This window comes from Nomascus leucogenys, chromosome 22a (genome assembly GCF_006542625.1).
Source record: "Nomascus leucogenys isolate Asia chromosome 22a, Asia_NLE_v1, whole genome shotgun sequence".
In the NCBI taxonomy this organism is placed as follows: Eukaryota; Metazoa; Chordata; class Mammalia; order Primates; family Hylobatidae; genus Nomascus; species Nomascus leucogenys.
In genome coordinates, this window is record NC_044402.1 from 119,398,285 (window position 1) to 119,420,071 (window position 21,787).

General features: G+C 42.8%; 1 protein-coding gene across 4 annotated transcripts in view; it reads left to right on the forward strand.

The window, feature by feature from the left end:
* The window catches only part of TTLL4 (tubulin tyrosine ligase like 4), a 45,232-nt gene that overhangs the window by 3,453 nt on the left and 19,992 nt on the right, over positions 1-21,787 (forward strand). The window contains exon 2 of one of the 4 annotated variants that reach the window (XM_030802748.1): positions 18,013-18,107. The exons of the other annotated variants lie outside the window; for them this stretch is intronic. The gene's annotated coding sequence lies outside the window, so the exon portion shown is untranslated. The remainder of the gene's footprint in view (positions 1-18,012; positions 18,108-21,787) is intronic. 4 annotated transcript variants of the gene reach the window in all.

Sequence of the window (21,787 nt, forward strand, 5' to 3'; positions counted from 1 at the left end):
GAGAATACATAACCAAATGCAGAAATGAATGTGTGAATAGGAAGTTGTCATTTGCTGAAAAAATCTGTATCTACATGAAGCCTTAACTTCAGAATCTATCTGATACTCATGTTTTGGAGTTGGATTTAGCTTTCTCACTAGATTCCTTCAATGACCTTGGAATTGTCTGATCATAGTGTCTGAATTTTAGCCTGGGATCAGGTGCTTTGGTAAATCACCAAAAGTCAGTAAATTACAGAGAAAAGGTTTTCCTTTAATGCCTTTTACTTCTTACCTTCTCTTCTGGTAGACTTGGGAACAAATACTGAGAGTGCTCATTTCTCTTAGGCCTTACAATACAAAGGACCTTGTCCTTCAGAGCCCTCATAGATATGCTGGACCCTAGTGCTTCTCTAGATCAGCAGCGCTCAGAGCTCAGAGTTTTTGGGCTCAGGATTTCTTTATGTGCTTGAAAAAGGTCTTTGGAATCTTCAGTTAAAAAAAGGGATATATATATATTTCAATATTCAATTTTTTATTTTTAAATTTTGTTTAGATTTGGGGGTCTCACTATATTGCCTAGGCTGGTCTCGAACTCCTGGACTCAAACGATCCTTCCGCCTCAACCTCCCAAAGTGCTTACAGGCTTGAGCCACTGCGCTTAGCCTATATTTTAATATTTATCATATTAGAAACTGAAATATTCATTTAGAAGTAATTAGCCCATTACTAACATGAATAACATTTTTACATAAGTTATGTTACAATTTACATTAACTTTATGCTAACGTAAGTTAGTTAACACAAACAGCATTTCTAACCTAAGTTATAGTTAGCATAAGTTCACTTAATGTTTTCATTTAAAAAATGTTACTGTTTTAAAAATATTAGGCCGGGCGCGGTGGCTCAAGCCTGTAATCCCAGCACTTTGGGAGGCCGAGGCGGGCGGATCACGAGGTCAGGAGATCGAGACCACGGTGAAACCCCGTCTCTACTAAAAATACAAAAAAATTAGCCGGGCGTGGTGGCGGGCGCCTGTAGTCCCAGCTACTCGGAGAGGCTGAGGCAGGAGAATGGCGTGAACCCGGGAGGCGGAGCTTGCAGTGAGCCAAGATTGCGCCACTGCACTCGAGCCTGGGCGACAGTGCGAGACTCCGTCTCAAAAAAAAAAAAAAAAAAAAAAAAATATTAGTGAGAAGAGTGGCATTGTTTTTTAGATCTCTTTAGTGTCTGGCTTAATAGAAGACAGCTGGATTTTCATATCTGTTTCTCCAATCCATTGTGATAGTTGTTTTGATTGAATAATGAAAATCCAGCCTCACACAGATGGCTGGAAAAGGATGAAGTATTTCAGTAGTCTTCTCAGATAATTGTGGGTATTGGTACTATGCAAAACAAGGCATGATTTTGTAAAGGCTAGTTACAGTGTGGAATCTGAAATGATATCAGTGAACATTTCATACTTTGTTATGTTAAAATCCATGGATCTGTCTCACTTTGAATGGGTCTTAGATCCATACATGATTCTGTAACATGTGATATAGTCATGCTATACAGTCATGGTATAGCCTATTGCTCCTAGGCTGCAAACCTGAAAAGCATGTCACCATACTGAGTATTGTCTGCAGTTGCAACACAGTTGCAACACAATGCATCTAAACATTGAAACATAGAAAAGGCTACTGTAAAAATACAGAATGATAATTTTTTTTTTTTTTTTTTTTTTTAGAGGGAGTCTCAATCTGTTGCCAGGCTGGAGTGCAGTGGCGCGATAACGGCTCACTGCAACCTCCACCTTCCCGGTTCACACCATTCTCCTGCCTCAGCCTCCCAAGTAGCTGGGACTACAGGCGCCTGCCACCATGGTCGGCTAATTTTTTTGTATTTTTAGTAGAGATGGGGTTTCACCATGTTAGCCAGGATGGTTTTGATCTCCTGACCTCATGATCCACCTGCCTCAGCCTCCCAAAGTGCTGGAATTACAGGCGCAAGCCACCACACCCGGCCTGGAATGATAATCTTATGGGACATTGTCTTCTATGGGGACTATCTGTTGACTGAAACACTATGTGAGGCATGACTGTTAGGAAAATACTGGTTCACTGAGTTAAGCAGATCTCCCACGTGTCACAGTTTATTGTATAGTGTCAAAAAAAATCACATCACCACAATCTCTTCAGAGAAGTAGTTAAGTATTGGGAAGCACTCAAACTCATGGTGGCAGATACCATTTTGCCAAAATTCTAATTTTCTTTGGGAAGCTCAGATTTTATCATTGGCAACAAGTACAGTCAGTTGGTTTCCTTGAAGTGACAGGCTTACTTTGTTTCATTTTCCAGAACCTTTGCCAAGTAGCGAAGTCTGAATAACTATTACTTATGTGTCATTCATTCTTTCAAGTAAACATGGCGTTCCACAGCAAAATCCTGCAATTCAGACAATCACACAGTGCTTTATTTAGAGATAATCAACACGTTCTGTATGCAGCATAAATGTTTTATATATACTTCACATTTTATCACACAGAATATTAAAAAGTATACTCAAGGATTGAGATTTAATATAATTTACACTGTGTCGGGCTGGGTGCAGTGGCTCACGCCTGTAATCCCAGCACTTTGGGAGGCCGAGGAGGGCAGATCATGAGGTCAGGAGATCGAGGCCATCCTGGCTAACACAGTGAAACCCTATCTCTACTAAAAATACAAAAAATTAGCCGGGCGTGGTAGCAAGCGCTTGTAGTCCCAGCTACTCAGGAGGCTGAGGCAGGAGAATGGTGTGAACCCAGGAGGCGGAGGTTGCGGTGAGCCAAGATCGCGCCACTGCACTTTAGCCTGGCAACAGAGCGAGACTCTGTCTCACACACAAAAAAAATTTACACTGTGCCATCAAGTAAACCTGGCTGTATTCTTTCACTGTGTGGTGGAAAAGTGTAGTGGGTAAGAATCCAACTTCGTGCCATCGTCTTGATTCATGCTAAGTCACCAGCAGTTTTACTCATTATGGCTTTTGCGCTATCAGTGGAAAGGTCAGCACAGTAAAAAGGCAAATAACATCTTAGGTTTTTTTCTTCTTCTTTTTTTTTTTTCGAAGACAGACTGGAGTGCAGTGGCATGATCATGGCTTACTGCAGTCTCCACCCCCCAGGCTCAGGTGATCCTCCCACCATAGGCACGCACCACCACATCTAGCTGATTTTTTGTATTTTTTTTGTAGAGACAAGGTTTCACCATGTTGCCCATGCTGGTCTTGAACTCTGGAGCCCAAGCGATTTGCCCACCTTGGCCTCCCAAAGTGTTGGGATTATAGGCATGAGTCACCCCACCCAGCTACCTCTTAGTTTTGTTATGAAAATATTTTCTATGTAGCAGGACCGCCGAAAGGATCTTAGGGTCCCCTGAGGGTCTGTGGACCATCCTTTGAGAACTGCCACTCCAGAGCCCACCTGAGAAGGAGGAAAGAGGCTCCTTCCTGAAGCTGATAAAGGGCAAGGCTTCAGGAGAGCGAGTCACCCTGTTACATAAACCCTTCCACTGGTTTCACTTTTCAGTAATTTGTAGGTTTACCTCCCTCAGCTCTAGCTGCCATAATCTGTATCTTTTCCTCAGGTTTGCTCACTTGTTTGGCATTGCTAAACTGTGCTCTACAAGAGCTACCTGTAATTTCCCTAATCTTAACTTACACGGACCCACCCTTCTCACTAGGCTGTATTCTTGACCCTCCTCTCTTAGTAGGGCTTTAAGAGATATATTGCTCCTCCACCTTTCCTTAGGGAGAGAGAGCTTGGGATTTATCTCATAAGAGAAAATGAATGTGATTCCTACATTCCTCTCTATTTGGTTCCAGGCAAGTCAGTCCTATCTTCTTTTTTTTTTGAGACGGAGTCTCGCTCTGTCACCCAGGCTGGAGTGCAGTGGTGCAATCTCGGCTCACTGCAAGCTCTGCCTCCTGGGTTCAGGCCATTCTCCTGCCTCAGCCTCCCAAGTAGCTAGGACTACAGGCGTCCGCCACCATGCCCGGCTAATTTTTTGTATTTTTAGTAGAGATGGGGTTTCACTGTGTTAACCAGGATGGTTTCGATCTCCTGACCTTGTGATCCACCCGCCTCGGCCTCCCAAAGTGTTGGGATTACAGGCATGAGTCTGTCAGTTCTATCTTCTAACATAACTGTTGAGCAATTGAGGTAATCTCTCAGAGATCTTGTGGACTGAACCATTTCTGATGTCCTGAGTTCCCCCAGTGACCGAGGGAAACACCTAGTTGAAGGAGGAAAGGGAAACTGCATTTCCCAAGAGCCACACTCTCTTGTAGGAGAGTGATTTAATCAGTGGGTAATGAATAATTGCTTTCTCTAGAAATAGATACCTTGTCCAAGTTGGTCTGGGCCTGGTCCCTGGAGACTTGTTGGTTTGCGACAGCAGCAATAGATTTTCTTTTCTTTTTTTTTTTTTCACTTTTGAGGCGCAGTTTCACTCTTGTTGCCCAGGCTGGAGCGCAATGGCACAATCTGGGCTCACCGCAACCTCCGCCTTCCGGGTTCAAGCGATTCTCCTGCCTCAACCTCCCAAGTAGCTGGGATTACAGGCATGCGCCACCATGCCTGGCTAATTTTGTATTTTTAGTAGAAACGGGGTTTCTCCATGTTGCTCAGGCTGGTTTCGAACTCTCGACCTCGGGTGATCTGCCCACCTCGGCCTCCCAAAGTGCTGGGATTACAGGCATGAACCACTGCGCCCGGCCAGCAGTAGATTTTCTAACATAGGCTACTAATCGTTCACATTCCTGTAAGGAGGAAACTTGAGGCAAAATTACCCCATAAAGATTGGAGGACAGAACTGTATAGGCATTTTCCAAATGCTGCATGAAGATGACAAAGTAGGATGTTCAGATTCCTGAGAATGGGTGTTTTAAAGGGGAGAGTCTGGAGCCAGGGACATCAGTCAGGCTGCTACCTTAACAGTCCTGCACTTGGTGTTGGAGGGGTTAGAGACTGGGCTGAGGCAGCCATGCAAATAGAAGGGGATGTTTCAGGCCATTTTGTTGATCTATACAACTTTCTGCAATTTTTTATTCTTCACTCTTACCCCTTTATTCAAGTTTTATTTTTGACAGTTTTGTGGAGGTATAATTCACATTGAACATATCCATCGTTTCCAAGTCAATTGTTTTTAAAACTTTTGTTCTAGGAAGACTTAGTGTTCCATAACGTTGTTGGGGGAGGAGACTTGGGCAATATTGCTAATAGGAGGCCAAACTGGACCAGGGTTCTTCCCACCCCCTTCTGCCAGCGTGGCTCTGTATTTGAGGTTAAAGATCCCCAGAGATTTCCTATAAAAGCCATCATGAAGCTTATAGGGCATATCCATGTGGTAAGTGAACAGTGGTGTGAGGTAGCCTTGGGAAAGTATCACGTGAGAGGGACACACAACAGGTGCTCATGGAGAGGGTGGGTCTTGAGCTGGGTCTGGAAAAGGTAAATAAAATATGGTAAGGATTCACAAGGAAGAAGCTTAGTGGAGTAAAGCCCTGCAGACAGGCATTTGAAAGGTTTATTCCATGAGTTTAGTGTAAGACCAGCGCAGTTCAAGGTAGGAGGAAATGGAAATAAGACTTAAAAAAAAAAAAAAAAAGATTAAGGGTCGACTATGGAGTCTTGTGGACCAAAGCTAAGAAATCTCACATGACAGTCATCTGGAATGCTTGTTAAAACTGCAGAATCATGGCCCTACTCCACACCAACTGAATCCTCTTGAAGGTGAATCTCAGGACTTTGCATCTCAGGTTATTCTGATGCAGGTGGGCCACCATGGTGTTTAGTAAGTGCTCATGGACCATTTTTGAAAAGGGATTGACCTGATGAAGCAATACAGCAAAATTAATCTGGAGGTTGCCTGCAGGGTGGAATTAGGAAGGGCATACCTTGGAGACACATGCTTCAGTCAATGCTGTTGCAGTAAGTCCAGATCTAGGGGCATGGTGGAAATAATAAAAGGAGGAAGAATGCTAAGTAGACAGTGTCTTAAATTTTGTGACTGGTTTCCTTTTGGGGAAATAAAGTAAAGGAAAAAGTCAGAAATAACTTAGTATTCCTCTTAGGTGATTTGGAGAAAGAAGGGTCCACTCAAGGAAATGGGACGATCAGGAGTGGAGAGCTAGTTTGACACACTAGATTGAAGTGGTTGGACATGCATTTGGAAAGGTGGAACAGGCAGTTGGTGATGCAGACATGAAACTTGAGAGGACAAATCTGCAAAATGACTCTTCTGCAGATAATAGTTGACATTGTGAGAGCAGATTGATTTGATGTGGGGGAGGATGAAAGAACTATGGAGGATTTTGGATTGGCCTCAGGAGGAGGAAAGACACTATTGAAGGGGTTGGGTACAGCTGTGGCAGAGTGCACGCTCTGAGTAAAAAATAGCAACAAGGAGCTGGTGGTAAGAGGGGAACGCCTTTTTCATATGAATAGGTCCAACTCGTGGCTTTGCTGATGTGATATTGTGATATAATAAGAAATACTCCAGCCTGGTCAGCATGGTGAAACCCTGTCTCTACAAAAATACAAAAATTATCCGGGCACGATGGCGGGTGCCTGTAATCCCAGCTATTCGGGAGGCTGAGGCGGGAGAATTGCATGAATGCGGGAGGCAGAGGTTGCAGTGAGCCGAGATCATACCATTGCACTCCAGCCTGGGCAACAAAGACTCCAGTCTCAAAAAAAAAAAAAAAAAAAGAAATACATAATTGGGGTGTGCCCCTGGTTTCTGGCTCCTAAAACCTTCAGAACTTCTAAGTGATAAGTGTCTTTTTATATGCTAATGAGATGATTGATAGCTGGGGACTCCTGAATAGCCTCAAGATGGGAGGCTGATTGCTGAGAGAACCAACCATGTGATTAGAGGGTTGGAACTTTCAGTTCCATCCCCCAACTTCTAGGAAGGGGAGTGGAGCCAAAGGTTGAGCTGACTACCGATGGCCAGTGATTTATTCAGTCATGCTATTAATGAAACCTGCATAAAAACCCAAAAGGACAGGGTTTGTTCAGCACATGAATGTACCTGGCACTCCCGGTAAGAGCACAGAATCTCCAAGCCCTTTCCCCCATCCCTTGCCCTATGCATCATGTATCTCTTCCATGTGGCTGTTCATCTGTATCCTTTGTAATAAATAGGTAAATGTAAGTGAAGTGTTTCCCTGAGTTCTATGAGTTGTTCTAACAAATTGATCAAACCCCATGGGGGGGTTTGGGAACCTCAATTTACTCCAATTAATTAATTAATTAATTAAGAGATGGGGTTCTGCCATGTGGCCCAGGCTAATTTGGAACTCCTGGGCTCAAGCGATTCGCCCCTCCCAAGGTGCTGGGATTACAGGTGTGCGTCACCGCGCCTGGCCAGGGAACACCAATTTACAGCAAATCAATCAGAAGCACAGGTCACAACCTGTGCCTTGCAATTGGCATCTGAAGTGGAAGCAGCCTTGTGGTACTGAGCCCTTAACCTGTGGGATCTGATGCTATCTTTAGGTAAATAGTGTCAGAATTGAATTATAGGATATCCAGCTGGTGGCCTCTGGAACATTCCTTGGTGTGTGTGCCTCACACACATTTTGATGACCAGAGGTGAAATATTCTGTACTGTGTTAAGAGTGACTATGTAAGGGAGCGAAAAAACTTTTTCCCCCTTAGCTGGTCATAGCTGTTGTAGATGCATTTGTTTATTCAGCAAATATTTAATAAGCCCTGATTACCATTCTAGGGCTGGATACATAAGCTCTGTGAAAAAGTCCCTGTGCTCAAAGAGCTTTCATTCTGGAAGATAGACAGATAGCAAAGAAATGCATATATAATTGAGGTTTTTATTTTAAAATAGCCAGGCCCAGTGGCTCATGCCTGTAATCTTAGCACTTTGAGAGGCTGAGGCAAGAGGATCACTTGAGGCCAGGAATTCGAGACCAACTGGGGCAACATAGTGAGACTCTGTCTCTATTTTAAAAAAAAAAATTTAAAAACTCAGAAGTTAAAATTAGGGCCAGGTGTAGGGGTTCATGTCTGCAATCCCAGCACTTTGGGAAGCTGAGGTGGGAGAATCGCTTGAGCCCAGGAGTTTGAGACTAGCCCTGGCAAGATAGCAAGACCTTATCTCTACAAAAAATAAAAAAGTTAGCTGGGTGTGGTGGAACACACCAGTAGTTCCAGCTCCTTGGGAGGGTGAGATAGGAGGACCATGAGCCCAGGAGGTCAAACCTTGGTGACCAAGTGACCTGGTCTCAAACAAAAAAAAAGAAATTAAAATTATAGGAAAAGGTATACACAGATGTCATCTCTGTCTGTTTCTAACCTCATTGGTAGTTTTTAAAAAAATTACCAGCTTCTTTGTTCATCTTTTTTTTTTTTTTTCGAGCCAAGTGTAAGGAAATATAAATATATAATAATTTTAGATAGTGGAGGAATGAAATGGAATAAAACAAGGTAATGAAATAGGGAATGATTGGGGTAGGACAATATTAGATAGGATTGACAAGGAAGGCCTTTTTAGCTGAATACTGAGTGAAAGAACTAAGCGAGCCATTCAAAGATCTAAGTGTTTCAGAGGGAACCACAAAGATCCAGGGGTGGAAACGTTCCTCATGAGGGGAAGAGTGGCTCTGGATAAGGTCAGAGAGTCAGGAATCAGATCACATAGTCCTTGAAGCCATCAGATGGTCTTAAGCTGTGTTTTTAAAAGAGTACTGTGTTTTGAAAAAGTGGCCACTGTCTGGAAAATAGATGATATAGAAGCCAGGAAATCAGCAGTTGAGAGATGATGGTAGCTTGACTAAGGTAATGACAGTGGAAATGGGGAAGAATAGCCGGATTCAAAGACATATATTTGAAGCTGGAAGGACTTGTTGATGGATTAAGTGGAATTGAAGATCTGCTGAGGTCAGGGTGAAAGCATCATTATGACAGGCATGTTGGGAGTTTCTGTGTTGTATGGATGCCTGTCCAGGGACTGAGCCCCTTCTGCCTGCATATTTATTATTGAAGTCTTCTTTGTGTAGTTACAGCTTATTTCTTGGCCCTGACTCTGAAAGATTAATTGGACAAAAGGGGAATGTGATTGATCTGTTCTCTCTCACTTTCCCCTAGCATGACTTTGTTAGAATCTGACATTCCCACCTTACTTTCAAGGAGATTAACAGATAACATGTTCCTTTCTTTTGAATAACAGTGGTTATAGAACCCTTGAGCTTGCCACAGTGCTCCCCTTGTTTCCTTGACTCTAGCCCTAAAATCCTTATTTCAGCCTCTGGGTTCCTGTTTCTCAGCCGGGTGCTGACAGCAACTGTTTTCTCAGTTGAGGGCACAACAAGGACTTGTGTTTTATTGGGATATGAGGTTTTACACAGAATCACATTTAAATAGCATTTTCCCTCTAGGTATTGGAGACCTCCTACCAGCTTGTATGTTGGTGGGTCCTAGAGAAAGTGCTTCCATTAAACTTTATCTGCCAGGCTTGAGTAATATGCCTTTCCTTGAACTCCCCTTGAGCCAGAGTTTACAAATTCACTGGCCATTTAGAGAGGTTGATTAATGGGTACAAATACACATTCAAGATGATGGATTTTTGTTTGGAAATTGCAGAAGTGATGATATATCCTTAAGTGCATCATATCATGAAGCACATAATATCATCATTAGTAATAGTACAAATTGACATGGGCCTCATCATATGATGCAACTAAGGATATATCATCACTTCAGACAAAGCCAAATTGAGTTTCATTCTTTAGAATAACTGGTCTGTATTCTTCAGAAGTGTCAAGCTCATTAAAGAAAAATAAAGGCTGAGGAACTATTACAGATTAAAGGAGACTAAAAAGATATGACAGGTGAATACAACTTGTGATCCTGGGCCAGTTAAAGGACATTGATGGGACAATTGGCAATATTTGGATAAGATCTGTATATAGATAATAGTAATATAGTTTATAGTATTATCAACGCCAATTTTTTTGAGTATAAGAGAATATCCTGGCTTTAGCAAACATTTAGGAAGTTTTTAGGAAGTATTCAGATGTAAAGCGGTGTCATGTCTGCAACTTACGCTCAAACATTTCAAAAACCAGTTCACACAGAGATATATGTGAGAGAGAATATGAATAATAAAACAAATGTGGTTAAAGCATTAACATTTGATGAATCTGGGGTAAAGGGTAAACAGGAATTCTTTGTACTATTTTTCTAACTTTTTGCAAGTCTGAGATAATTGCAAAATTAAAAAAAATTTTTTTAAAACCTCATTACTACTTAAAGGGAAGTTTGGTTTTCCTCAGACCAGAAGGCAGGTAGCACACCAATCAACTTCAACTTTTCTTTGAAATTATACTGGTAGAAATAGATTTTAACAGTGAATGACTCAAGCAAATGGACTTACTTCTTGCTCCATTACCTGAAACAGGCCTACCCTTCCCCCTACTCTTCCTGGCCTCTGTTAACCACCCATCTGTTCTCTATATTCTGAAATCCACTTTTTTAAGCTCCCACTTATGAGTGAGAGAACATGCCATATTTGTCTTTCTGTGCTTGGCTTATTTTACTTAACATAATGACCTCCAGTTCCATCCATGTTGCTGCAAATGATGGGATTTCATTCTTTGTTTATGGCTCCATAGTATTCCATTGTGTATATATACCACATTTCCTTTATTCATAGTCCATTTACATTCAGTGTTGTTATTGATAAGTAAGGACTTACTACTGCCATTTGCTGCTTGATTTGTGGTTGCTTTGTAACTCCTCTTTCTTACTGTTTTCGTAGTTTTTTCTAGTAGTATGGTTTAATTAATTGCTTTTTATTTTTACTGGATTTATTACAGGCTTTTGCGGTTATCTGTGGTTATTGTGAGACTTACAAAAAACAGCTTATACTGATTTTATTTTCTTATTTTATTTTTTATTGAGACAGGGTTTCACCCTGTCATCCAGGCTGGAGTGCAGTGGCGTGATCATGGCTCACCGCAGTCTCAACTTCTTGGGTTCAGGCAATCCTTCTACCTCAGCTCCCCGAGTAGCTGGGACCATAGGCACATGCCACCACACCCAGTTAATTTTTATTTTTTATTATTATTTGTAAAGATGGGTCTTGCTATGTTTCCCAGGCTGGTCTTGAACTCCTGGGCTCAAACGATCCTCACACTTTGGCCTCCCAAAGTGCAAGCATGAGCCACTGCGCCCACCCTAGAACAAGTCATTTTAAGAGATGATAACTTTTTTTTGTTTTTTTTTTTGAGACAGAATCTTGCTCTGTCCCCTAGCGTGGAATGCAGTGGTGTATTCACGGCTCACCACAGCCTCGATCTCCTGGGCTCAAGTGCTTCTCCTACCTTAGCCTCCCAAGTAGCTGGGATTACAGGTGTGTGCCATCATGCCTAGCTAATTTTTTAGTTTTTTTTTTTGTAGAGATAGGATCTCACTGTGTTTCCCAGGTTGGTCTTGAACTCCAAAAGAATAGAAATGAACAAATAAAGAACCATAAAAACATTCTACACTTTAACTCTGTCCCCCATACATTTTAACTTTTTGTGTCTCAATTTACATATTTTTATATTGCCTTTTTTTTTTGGAGACAAAGTCTCGCGCTGTCATCCAGGCTGGAGTGTAGTGGCGTGATCTTGGCTCACCGCAACCTCCACCTCCTGGGTTCAAGCGATTCTCTGTGTTCAAGCGATTCTCCTGCCTCAGCCTCCCAAGTAGCTGGGATTACAGGCACACCCCACCACACCTGGCTAATTTTTGTATTTTTAGTAGAGACGGGGTTTCACCGTATTGGCCAGGCTGGTCTTGAACTCCTGGCCTCAAGTGATCTGCCCGCCTCAGCCTCCCAAAGTGCTGGGATTACAGATGTGAGCCACCACGCCCAGCCTTATTTGCCGATTTCTTAAGAAGTTGCTGTAGCTATTATTATTTTTGACAAGTTTGTCTTTTGGGCTTCATACTAGAGTTATGATTAAATTGCATATCATCATTAGAGTATTAGACTATTTGGGTTTGTCCATTTACCTAATTTTACTAGTGGATTTTATACCTTCAAATGTTTTCTTTTTGCATGTTAGTTTTTTTTTCCCCTTCAAATTGAAGAACTATCTTTAGCATTACTTTTAAGACGGGTCTGGTGGTAGTGAATTCTTTCAGCTTTTGTTTATCTGGGAAAGACTATCTCATATTTGAAGGGTAGTTTTGTTGGATACAGTATTCTTAGAGGGTAGTTTCTTTCAGCACTTTGAAATGTTTCACTCTCTCACTTGGATAATTTCTGAGGAGAATTTTGTTGCCGGATGAATTGGAGCTCCCTTACATGTATTTGCTTCTTTTCTCTTGCTCCTTTTAAAATATTCTATTTGCCCTTGAACCTTGAGAGGTTTAATTATTATATGCCTAGGGGTAGTCTTATTTGGGTTGAATCTGTTTGGTGTTCCCTGACCTTCTTGGACTTGGATATATGTATCTCTCTCAAGTTTTGAAAAATTTTCTGTTGTTTATTTTTTTTCCGAGACAGAGTCTCAGTCTCTCAGGCCCAGGCTGGAGTGCAGTGGCACCATCTCAGCTCACTGCAACCTCCGCCTCCCAGGTTCAAGCGATTCTTATGCCTCACCCTCATAAGTAGCTGGGATTACAGGTGTATGCCACCACATCCAGCTAATTTTTTCTGGTTTTAGTAGAAATGGGGTTTCACCGTCTTGGCTGGGCTGATCTTGAACTCCTGGCCTCAAGTGATCCACCTGCCTCAGCCTCCCAAAGTGCTGGGATTTTAGGCGTGAGCCACCACGCCTGGCCTCTTTTGTGAAATTTCTTATAGACCAGTAACTAGTTTCTTTCTTTCTTTTTTTTTTGAGATGGAGTCTCACTCTGTCGCCCAGGCTGGAGTGTAGTGGTGCAATCTCAGCTCACTGCAACCTTCGCCTCCCAGGTTCAAGTGATTATCCTGCCTCAGCCTCCCGTAGCCTGTAGCTGGGATTACAGGTGTGCACCACCACGCCAGCTAATTTTTGTATTTTTAATAGAGATGGGGTTTCACCATGTTGGTCAGGCAGGTCTCAAGCTCCAGACCTCAAATGATCCACCCACCTCAGCCTCCCAAAGTGCTGGGATTACAGGTGTGAGCCACCGTGCCCAGCCTGCTAATTTCTTTTACTAAGCCACCCCGTCCCTTGTTTAGCTCCCTCTTGAATACCAGTAATTGTTAGATTTGGTCTTTTGAGGTAGTTTTCTGTATCTTATAGGTTATCTTTGTTGCTTTTCATTCTGTTTTCTTTTTTCTCCTTTGTGTATTTTCAGATAGACTGTCTTCAAGCTCACTAATATTTTCCTCTGCTTGATTCATTGTGCTGTTGAGAGCCTCTAGTAAATTTTTCAGAGAAGCAAATTTATTTCTCAGTTCTAAGATTTGTTTTAAAAATTATTATTAACAATCTCTTTGTTAAATTTCTCTGATAAATTTCTGAGTTGCTTTTCTGTGTTATCTTGGAGATCACCAAGTTTCCTTAAAACTGCTATTTTGTTTGGGAGGCCGAGGAGGGTGGATCACAAGATCAGGAGATCGAGATCATCCTGGCTAACATGGTGAAACCCTGTCTCTGCTAAAAATACAAAACATTAGCCGGGCGTGGTGGCGGGTGCCTGTAGTCCCAGCTACTTGGGAGGCTGAGGCAGGAGAATGGCATGAACCCAGGAGGTGGAGCTTGCAGTGAGCCGAGTTCACACCACTGTGCTCCAGCCTGGGTGACAGACGAGCGAGACTCTGTCTCAAAAAAAAAAAAACCAACAAAAAAACCCTGCTATTTTGAGTTCCTGGTTAGAGAGCTCATGTATTAATGCCTCATTAGAGTCAGTCACTGTTTTCTTGCTTTGTCCATTTCTTGCTTTGTCATAGTTCTCTGTTTGCTGTTATTTCTTGTGCATATATGTGTATGTCTTTACACTGAAGGATTATTTATTCCAGACTTATCTGTCTGGCTTGTTTCAGTTATTATTGGATATGTTTGTTTAGAGATTTTTTGTAACTTAACCTGTTGACTATCTTTTTTTTAAATCACTAGGTCACTACCTCTTTTTCAACACTAGATGGCATCTTGGCCCCAGGTTTGTCTTGGCTTTAGAGCAGCGGTCCCCAACCTTTTTGGCTCCAGAGACTAGTTTTGTGGAAGACAATTTTTCCACTGACTGGGGTGGGTGGGGGGGGGGATGGTTTGGGGATGATTCAAGCACATTAAATTTTTTGTGCACTTTATTTCTGTAAATACATTGTAATACATAATGAAATAATGATACAACTCACCATAATGTAGAATCAGTGGGAGTCGTTTTCCTGCAACTAGATGGACCCATCTGGGGGTGATGGGAGATAGTGACAGATCATCAGGCATTAGATTCTCATAAGAAGCACACAACCTAGATCCCTTACATGGGCAGTTCATAATAGGGTGAGTGCTCCTATGCGAATCTAATGCTGCCACTGAGCCTGTAGGAGGTGGATCTCAGGCGGTAATGCTTGCCTAGGTGGTAATGCCTGCTTGCCCAGTGCTCAGTTCCTGCTGTGTGGCCTGGTTTCCTAACAGGCCATGGACCGGTACCAGTCTGTGGCCCAGGAGTTGGGGACCCTGCTTTGGAGCACTGCCCTTCCCAAATGGAGGAGGTCCCAAAAGGAATATCCTGACAATGTGGGAAGGCTGGCTAGGGGTTTGTGCCCAGGAGACCTGTAGAACATACCTCCTATAGAGAGTGGTGTTGCTGAACAGCCACTCTGATTTGGTATCTCCTTTGGCTAAGTTACAGAGCAGAGAGTCCAGGGCTGAGTATGGTAGTCCCACCTTCTTGCTTTATTTCTGGCTGTCTTTAGGGATATTTCTCTCTTCAGGCACTCTTGATGCTTTCTGTGGGTTGAGGCATGGACAGGGAAGCTGGTGGTCTATTTTTTTTTTTTTTTTTAAGGGGGGGCATAGTTTTGTTCTTGTTGCCCAGGCTGGAATGCAATGGCATTATCTCAGCTCATTGTAGCCTCCACCTCCCAGGTTCAAGCGATGCTCCTGCCTCAGCCTCCCGAGTAGCTGGGATTATGGATGCCCACCACCATGCCCGGCTAATTTTTTATATTTTTAGTAGAGACGGGGTTTCGCCATGTTGGCTAGGCTGGTCTCGAACTCCTGGCCTCAGGTGATCCGTCTGCCTCGGCCTCCCGAAGTGCTGGGATTACAGACGTGAGCCACTGCGCCCAACCTGGTTGTCTATCTCGATCTCACTTTTTCCAGTTTAGAAATTGTGAGTTGGGGGCAAGTTTTCTATGTCCTTGGTCCCAGGAAGATTGAGGGAGGGGATGCTGCAGATGTGGAAGTCCAGTTTTCTTATCACCTTATCAGAATTTTTTCCCTTCTCTGTGGTCCCAGGAACTATCTCCTCTTCGTATTTGAGTTCTGGGATTTTACTGGTGATAATCTTGGTGCTGTGTATTTGTGTTTGGTTTTCTGTGAAGGAGAGTGAAGCCAGCTTGCTTCTACACTGTCATTTTGGAACCAGAAGTCCCTATTCTTAGATACTTTATTCTTTTTGGTGCTGTTGTGAATGGAATTGTGTATTTCGTTTTTACATGTTGTTTGTTTGTTGCTAGTATGTAGAACTAAAACTGACTTTCATATATTGATTGTGTATTCTGTGACCTTACTAAACTTGGTTATTAGTTCTAGTAGGATTTTTTATTTGATAGATGTTTTAGGATTTTTTCTCTCTCTCTCTTTTTTTTTTTTTTTTTTTAAAGACAGGGTCTTACTCTGTCACCCAGGCTGAAGTTCAGTGCTGCAGTCATGGCTCACTGCAACCTCGACCTCCCAGGCTCAAGTGATCCTCCCACTTCAGCCTCCTAAGTAGCTGGGACTACAGGCTTATGCTAATTTTTAAAATTTTTTGTAGAGATAATGTTTCCCTATATTGCTCAGGCTGTTCTCAAACTCATGGTCTTAAGTGATCCTTTTATTTCATCTTCCCAAAGTATTGGGATTACAGGTGTGAGCCAATGTGCCCAGCCAGGATTTTCTATGTACAAGATCATATGTCCTACAAATAATGACAGTTTTGCTTCTTCCTTTCCAATCTGTATATCTTTGATTTCTTTTTCTTACCATGTCACACTGCTTAGAATTTCTAGTATAGGGTCTAGTAGAAATGGAGGTCAGGCATGGTGGCTCATGCCTGTAATCCCAGCACTTTGGGAGGCCAAGGAGGGCAGATCACGAGGTCAGGAGTTTGAGACCAGCCTGGCCAATATGGTGAAACCCCATCTCTACTAAAAATACAAAAAAAAAAAAAAAAAAAAAAAAACTAGCTGGGTGTGGTGGCACGTGCCTGTATCCCCAGCTACTCGGGAGGCTGAGGCAGAAGAACCACTTGAACCTGGGAGGCGGAGGTTGCAGTGAGCTGAGATCGTGCCACTGCACTCCAGCCTGGGCAACAGAGTGAGACTCCGTCTCAAAGTAAATAAATAAATAAATAAAATAAAAAAGAAATGGAGAGAGTAGACATCCTTATCTTATTCCTAATCTTAGAGGAAAAGCATCTCATAATTCACTATTAAGTATGATGTTAGCTGTATCTATGGTCTTTTGACATGTCTCTATCAAATTTTGACCACTTCCTTACTTTTTGGCAGCACAAAATATTCCAGGCCCATCTCCTGCTCTCCCTGCCCCAACCTTGGAATCAGCCATTTTTCAAGGAGCTCTGGCTGCTTTTATTAACAGATAGTATTTAAAATACTATCTGTTACAGATGTGCACCACCATGCTGGGTGTGGTGGCTCATGCCTATAATCCCAGAGCTTTGGGAGGCCAAGGCAGGAGGATCATTTGAGGACAGGAGTTTGAGACCAGCCTGGGCAACATAGTGGAACTCTATTGCTATAAAAATAAAATAAAGTAAAAAATTAGCTAGGCATGGTAGTGTGTACCGGTAGTCCTAGCTACTCGGGAGACTGAGGTGGGCAGATCGTTTGAGCCCAGGAGTCCTAGGCTGCAGTGAGTTACGACTACACCACTGCATTCCAGCCTTGGTGACGGAGGGAGACCTTGTCTAAAAAGAAAAAAAAGAATTGGCTGGCCACGGTGGCTCACACCTGTAATCCCAGCACTTTGAGAGGCCGAGGTGGGTGGATCACTTGAGGTCAGGAGTTCAAAACCAGCCTAGTCAACATAGTGAAACCCCATCTCTACTAAAAATACAAAAATTAGCCAGGCATGGTGGCGGGCGCCTGTAATCCCAGCTACTTGGAAGGCTGAGGCAGGAGAATCACTTGAACCCGGGAGGCAGAGGTTGCAGTGAGCCAAGATTGTACCACTCTACTCCAGCCTGGGCAACAGAGTGAGACGCTGTTTCAAAAAAAAAGAAAATTTCACAAAAGCTCCCAAATAACAAGACAGTTATCTTTTACAAAAGAACATTGCTTGTCCTTGCTGAAGTTTTGTAGTGGAATAGTTGTTGCCTATTCATTGTATTTTTCCGCCTTCCTCACAGCTTATGAAGGGGCAGAGGGGAGATAGATCATTTGGTGCTAGTGAGAATGAGAGTTGTAACTACCATGCTGCAAACGTTTACTGGGAGCCACTGTGCTTTTTGTGTGCTTTATGTGAATTTTTAAACTTCACCTCCTACAACTTCTCAGTGGGGGTATGGTACTTCCTCTCTCTTGTCTTTCCCTGAACATTCCAGCTGTGCGGTTTCAGAGTTGCATGTGATTCACTACTGATCAGTGCTCTGATTGTCATGAGTCACCACGAGGCGGTAGCTGCTCATGCAGCCTGGCTGTGAGGAGGACCTAGATTGAGGAACTTAGCTATAGAAATAGGCTTGTTTTCTTCTAAACTTGAACTCTGCCAGCTATAGCTTAGTGTTTATACCCTGTTTGCCCCTTAAGCCCTCCTGTTCCCTAGGGATCCTGTGTAGGAACAAGAAACACATTAGATCATTGCTCCATAAAATGTTAGATTATTCAAAATATTATTTTTCAGGTGAGGTCAGTTTATTGGCCCCTAAAGTAAGTTCCTTGCAAGCTGCTGATTGGAGGGTCAGCTGATGGTGGATCCTTTGGACTTAGTAACAGAGAGTAAGTATGAATGTCTTGAGCTATCTTTAAGTAGTATAAATATGTAGTTAATCCTTTGTAATTTGCGTAGTCAGCAATTACTCTTTATAAGTTTAGATTTGTTTAAGTTGGGAGTTTTTGAAATGGGCTTCCATTAGTAGCCAGTACATAGCCTTCTACATATGTAAATACCTTTTCTCCTGTTGTCTTTCTTTTGATGTTTCTTCCTAAAATACTTCCCGGGAGATGAGCAGTCTGCCTTTTGGACCCTAGAGGCGCACATATACACAAAGTGTGCATTATCACAGTACACTTAGAAATATAAGGGACACTGGGAGAAAGGTCTCCCAGGTGTCATCTTAGGAGCCCAGAGTATATCGCAGGGAATGGGCTTGATGACTTTGCTGAAAATTGCCCTCCGAGTATGTGTTGTCAGTAGGGTCTGGGTGCCAGACATTATTTGCCTCTCTGGACTTTGACTTTATGGCAGAACTCACTATGTTAGCTTTTAAAAACAAGGTTCTCACTTCCTTCACTTCTTAGATTTTGGGGCTTCAGAAGCTTTTTAAAGTTTGTCACTTGCATTCCTGTAGGGCAGTGGGCAGGATGCTGGAAAAGATGACCTGTGGCAGTGATTGGGGGTCTGGGACCCAAGCTGCCTCAATGCTTTTGTTAGGCCTCTGCTTCCCAACCATTTGAGGTTTTGATCTCATCAGAAATCTCTATAAGGAGAAGGAAGGAAGTTGTTTTTAGCAACCATCATTTCCTTGTCTTAATGTGACACTTCTTCTGAACCTCAAACACTGAAACTAGGTTGGAGCATTTGTATGTGATACTGTAGTGAGTGATACTGTAGTGAGTGATACTGTAGTGAGTGATACTGTTTACTTGGCATTCTTGAAGTTACTCTCTGCAGAGTGTCTGATGCAACAAATTTGTCTTTGCTGGGCAATTCCTAACACAGCCATCTTATCCAACCCTGGATATCTCTTACTAACTTTGGAGCTATTTCCCAGAAAGAGAGTTACAGAAACATCCTCTCACCTGCTTGGCCCTTGAGTCCAGACATATTTCTTTAGGAAGACAGTGGCCCTTATCCAACTTGCTATACTACACATCATGGGGACTGTATTAGTTCCTTCTCGTACTGCTATAAAGAAATACCTGAGACTGGGTGATTTATAAAGAAAAGAGTTTTAATTGGCTCATGGTTCTGCAGGCTGTATGGGTAGCATGGCTGCGGAGGCCTCAGGAAACATTCAGTCGTGGTGGAAGGGGAAGCAGGCATATCTTCACATGGCCAGAACAGGAGAGAGAGAAAGCAGGGTGATGCTACACACTTTTAAACAACCAGATCTCATGAGAACTCACTATCATGAGAACAGCAAGGGGGAAATCCACCTCCATGATCCAGTCACCTCCTCCAACGTCGGGGATTACAACTCAACATGAGATTTGGTGGGAACACAAATGCAAACCATATAGGGACTATGAGAGGAGACAAGAAGTGGGAAATGACCATTGCAGAGATATGAGATCTGGAATACCTTAGAGAGATGAGAATCCACTCTACTCTAGTACCTGCCCAGGTGTGTTGTTTAACACTTTGTCTGGGAGCAGGCCACCTGCAGCTTCTGAATAGGGTAGGCGTGTATCCTTGGTCTCCCTCTTTGTCTTTTGGATTAAAAGCCAAGCCAGCTGGGTGTTGGGCTATTTGTGTTCATGTGCTTGGCACTGAGGGTTCATGTGGTGGGATGTAGCAAGGCAAACATTGAGCAGTGTGTGTGCCAAAGGAAGTGTTGTGCAGTGAGTGCCTGTGGCTACAAGGGAGAGTGGGATTGGCTGTGGTGTTGATGAGAAGTCAGTGATGTGCTTTTAGGGACTTTCCACAAAGGGCCTTGGTATAAACATGGAGGAGTGTTTCCAACCTGGCTTTTGTCTGGTACCTAAAGATTAAAGATAATGGAGGGGATAGAGTCTAAATATGTGTTTCATTCTGTTTAATAGGCATTGTAGACTCAGACAGATTTGAGTTTTAATCTAGGCACTGCTACTTATTGGTTATTTAATTATAGAAAAGTTACTTGACTTTTCTGAGTCTTAGATTCATCATCAGTAAACTGAATGTAAGGGTTTTTTTTGGATTAAATGAGATAATATGGATAAAATGCCTAGCATGGTACCAGACATTCATTAGGTGCCCAAACTAGTATTCAAGTTTGTTTCCCCTTCATTTTCTGTGCTTTTCCAGTTTGTTTACTCAACAGAATATTGAGCATTTCCTGTGCATCAGTCACTGTGTTGGGGACATCAGCTGGAGGAGAATGTGCTCCTTGCTCCTAGTGTGATGAGTTAGTTCATTATTGAAGCTAATGTTCTGTGAGCAGTGATGGTGGCATGCACAGAGGTGAGGCATCCTGTTCAAACTCAGGAGTCAGGGAAGACTGCCTAGGTCATGTTGCAGCTGATTTTTTTAAGTTGGGTGAAGAAGAAGAAAGGGCTCCTGGGACAGCACTTGTAAGGGAATGAAGAGCTGGGCTAGCATGATGCACGTGGGAATCAATAGTGGGGCTGTTTTTCAGGGGGACCAGCCTGAGTTTTCATTTCCCTAGGCATTCTCCTACCACTTTGGTATGTCTGTTGTGTTGCATTGGTGGGGAAGATGTGGATTGCCGAAAGAGGACTAAGTGAGGGGATTGTGAATATGTTGAGTGCACTTAATACACATGGATGCGTGCTTGTAGTCTCATAAAGCGAATGGCAGGATTTGACTTTTCCCTTTGTCTCTATGCTTCTCTACCACAAACACACGCTGTAATTGTTCCAAGCATGGTATTTCCATGGTTTGGACTTGTGTGGTGGTCCATTTTCTGTAACCTCATTTTGAGGTAACTGGCCTCAAAATCCAGTTTTAGCATTTATGCTGTTTTTAGCCCACTATCATTTTGAACTATTGGCAGTGCTGCATTGTGATTTTTTGTACTCTCCTTGAGAAAGAGTCCATGTAGGTCAGCCTTTGCAAGTAAAGAGGGCAACATCCCATGGCTTCTGCAGTGTTTGTTGGTGGTATTCATTCGTAGCTGTAGACAGGAATCTTAGTTCTTCCTTGGCCATTACTTTGTTAATCAGAATACAAGGTACTCTCCCCATTTTTGCATTTTAAATATAACTTAAGCGAAAAAACCATCTCTCCTAGGGCTGGGTTCAGTGGCTCAGGTTTGTAATCCCAGTTTATTGGGAGGCTGAGATAGGAGGATCGCTTGAGGCCAGGAGTCGAGACCAGTCGGTACCTGGGCAGCATAGTGAGATACTGCCACTCCCTATCTTAACAAAAAAATTAAAAAAAAATCAACTGTGTGTGGTGATGCATGCCTGTGGTCCCAGCTATTTGGGAGGCTGAAGGGGGAGGATCATTTGAGTCCAGGAGTCCGAGGCTGCAGTGAGCCATGTTTGTGCCACTGCATTCCAGTTTGGGTGACAGAGCAAGACCCCCAGAACAAAACAAAACCTCTCTGCTATTTCCTTCCCTCTAGCTACTCTGAAAACACACTTGATGAGAATGTCAGGATTCCATTCAGAATTATCCCAGACAAATGATTCCTTTTTTTTTTTTTTTTTTTGGAGACAGAGTCTCACTCTGTTGCCCAGGCTGGAGTGCAATGGAGCGATCTCAGCTCATTGCAACCTCTGCCTCCCAAGGT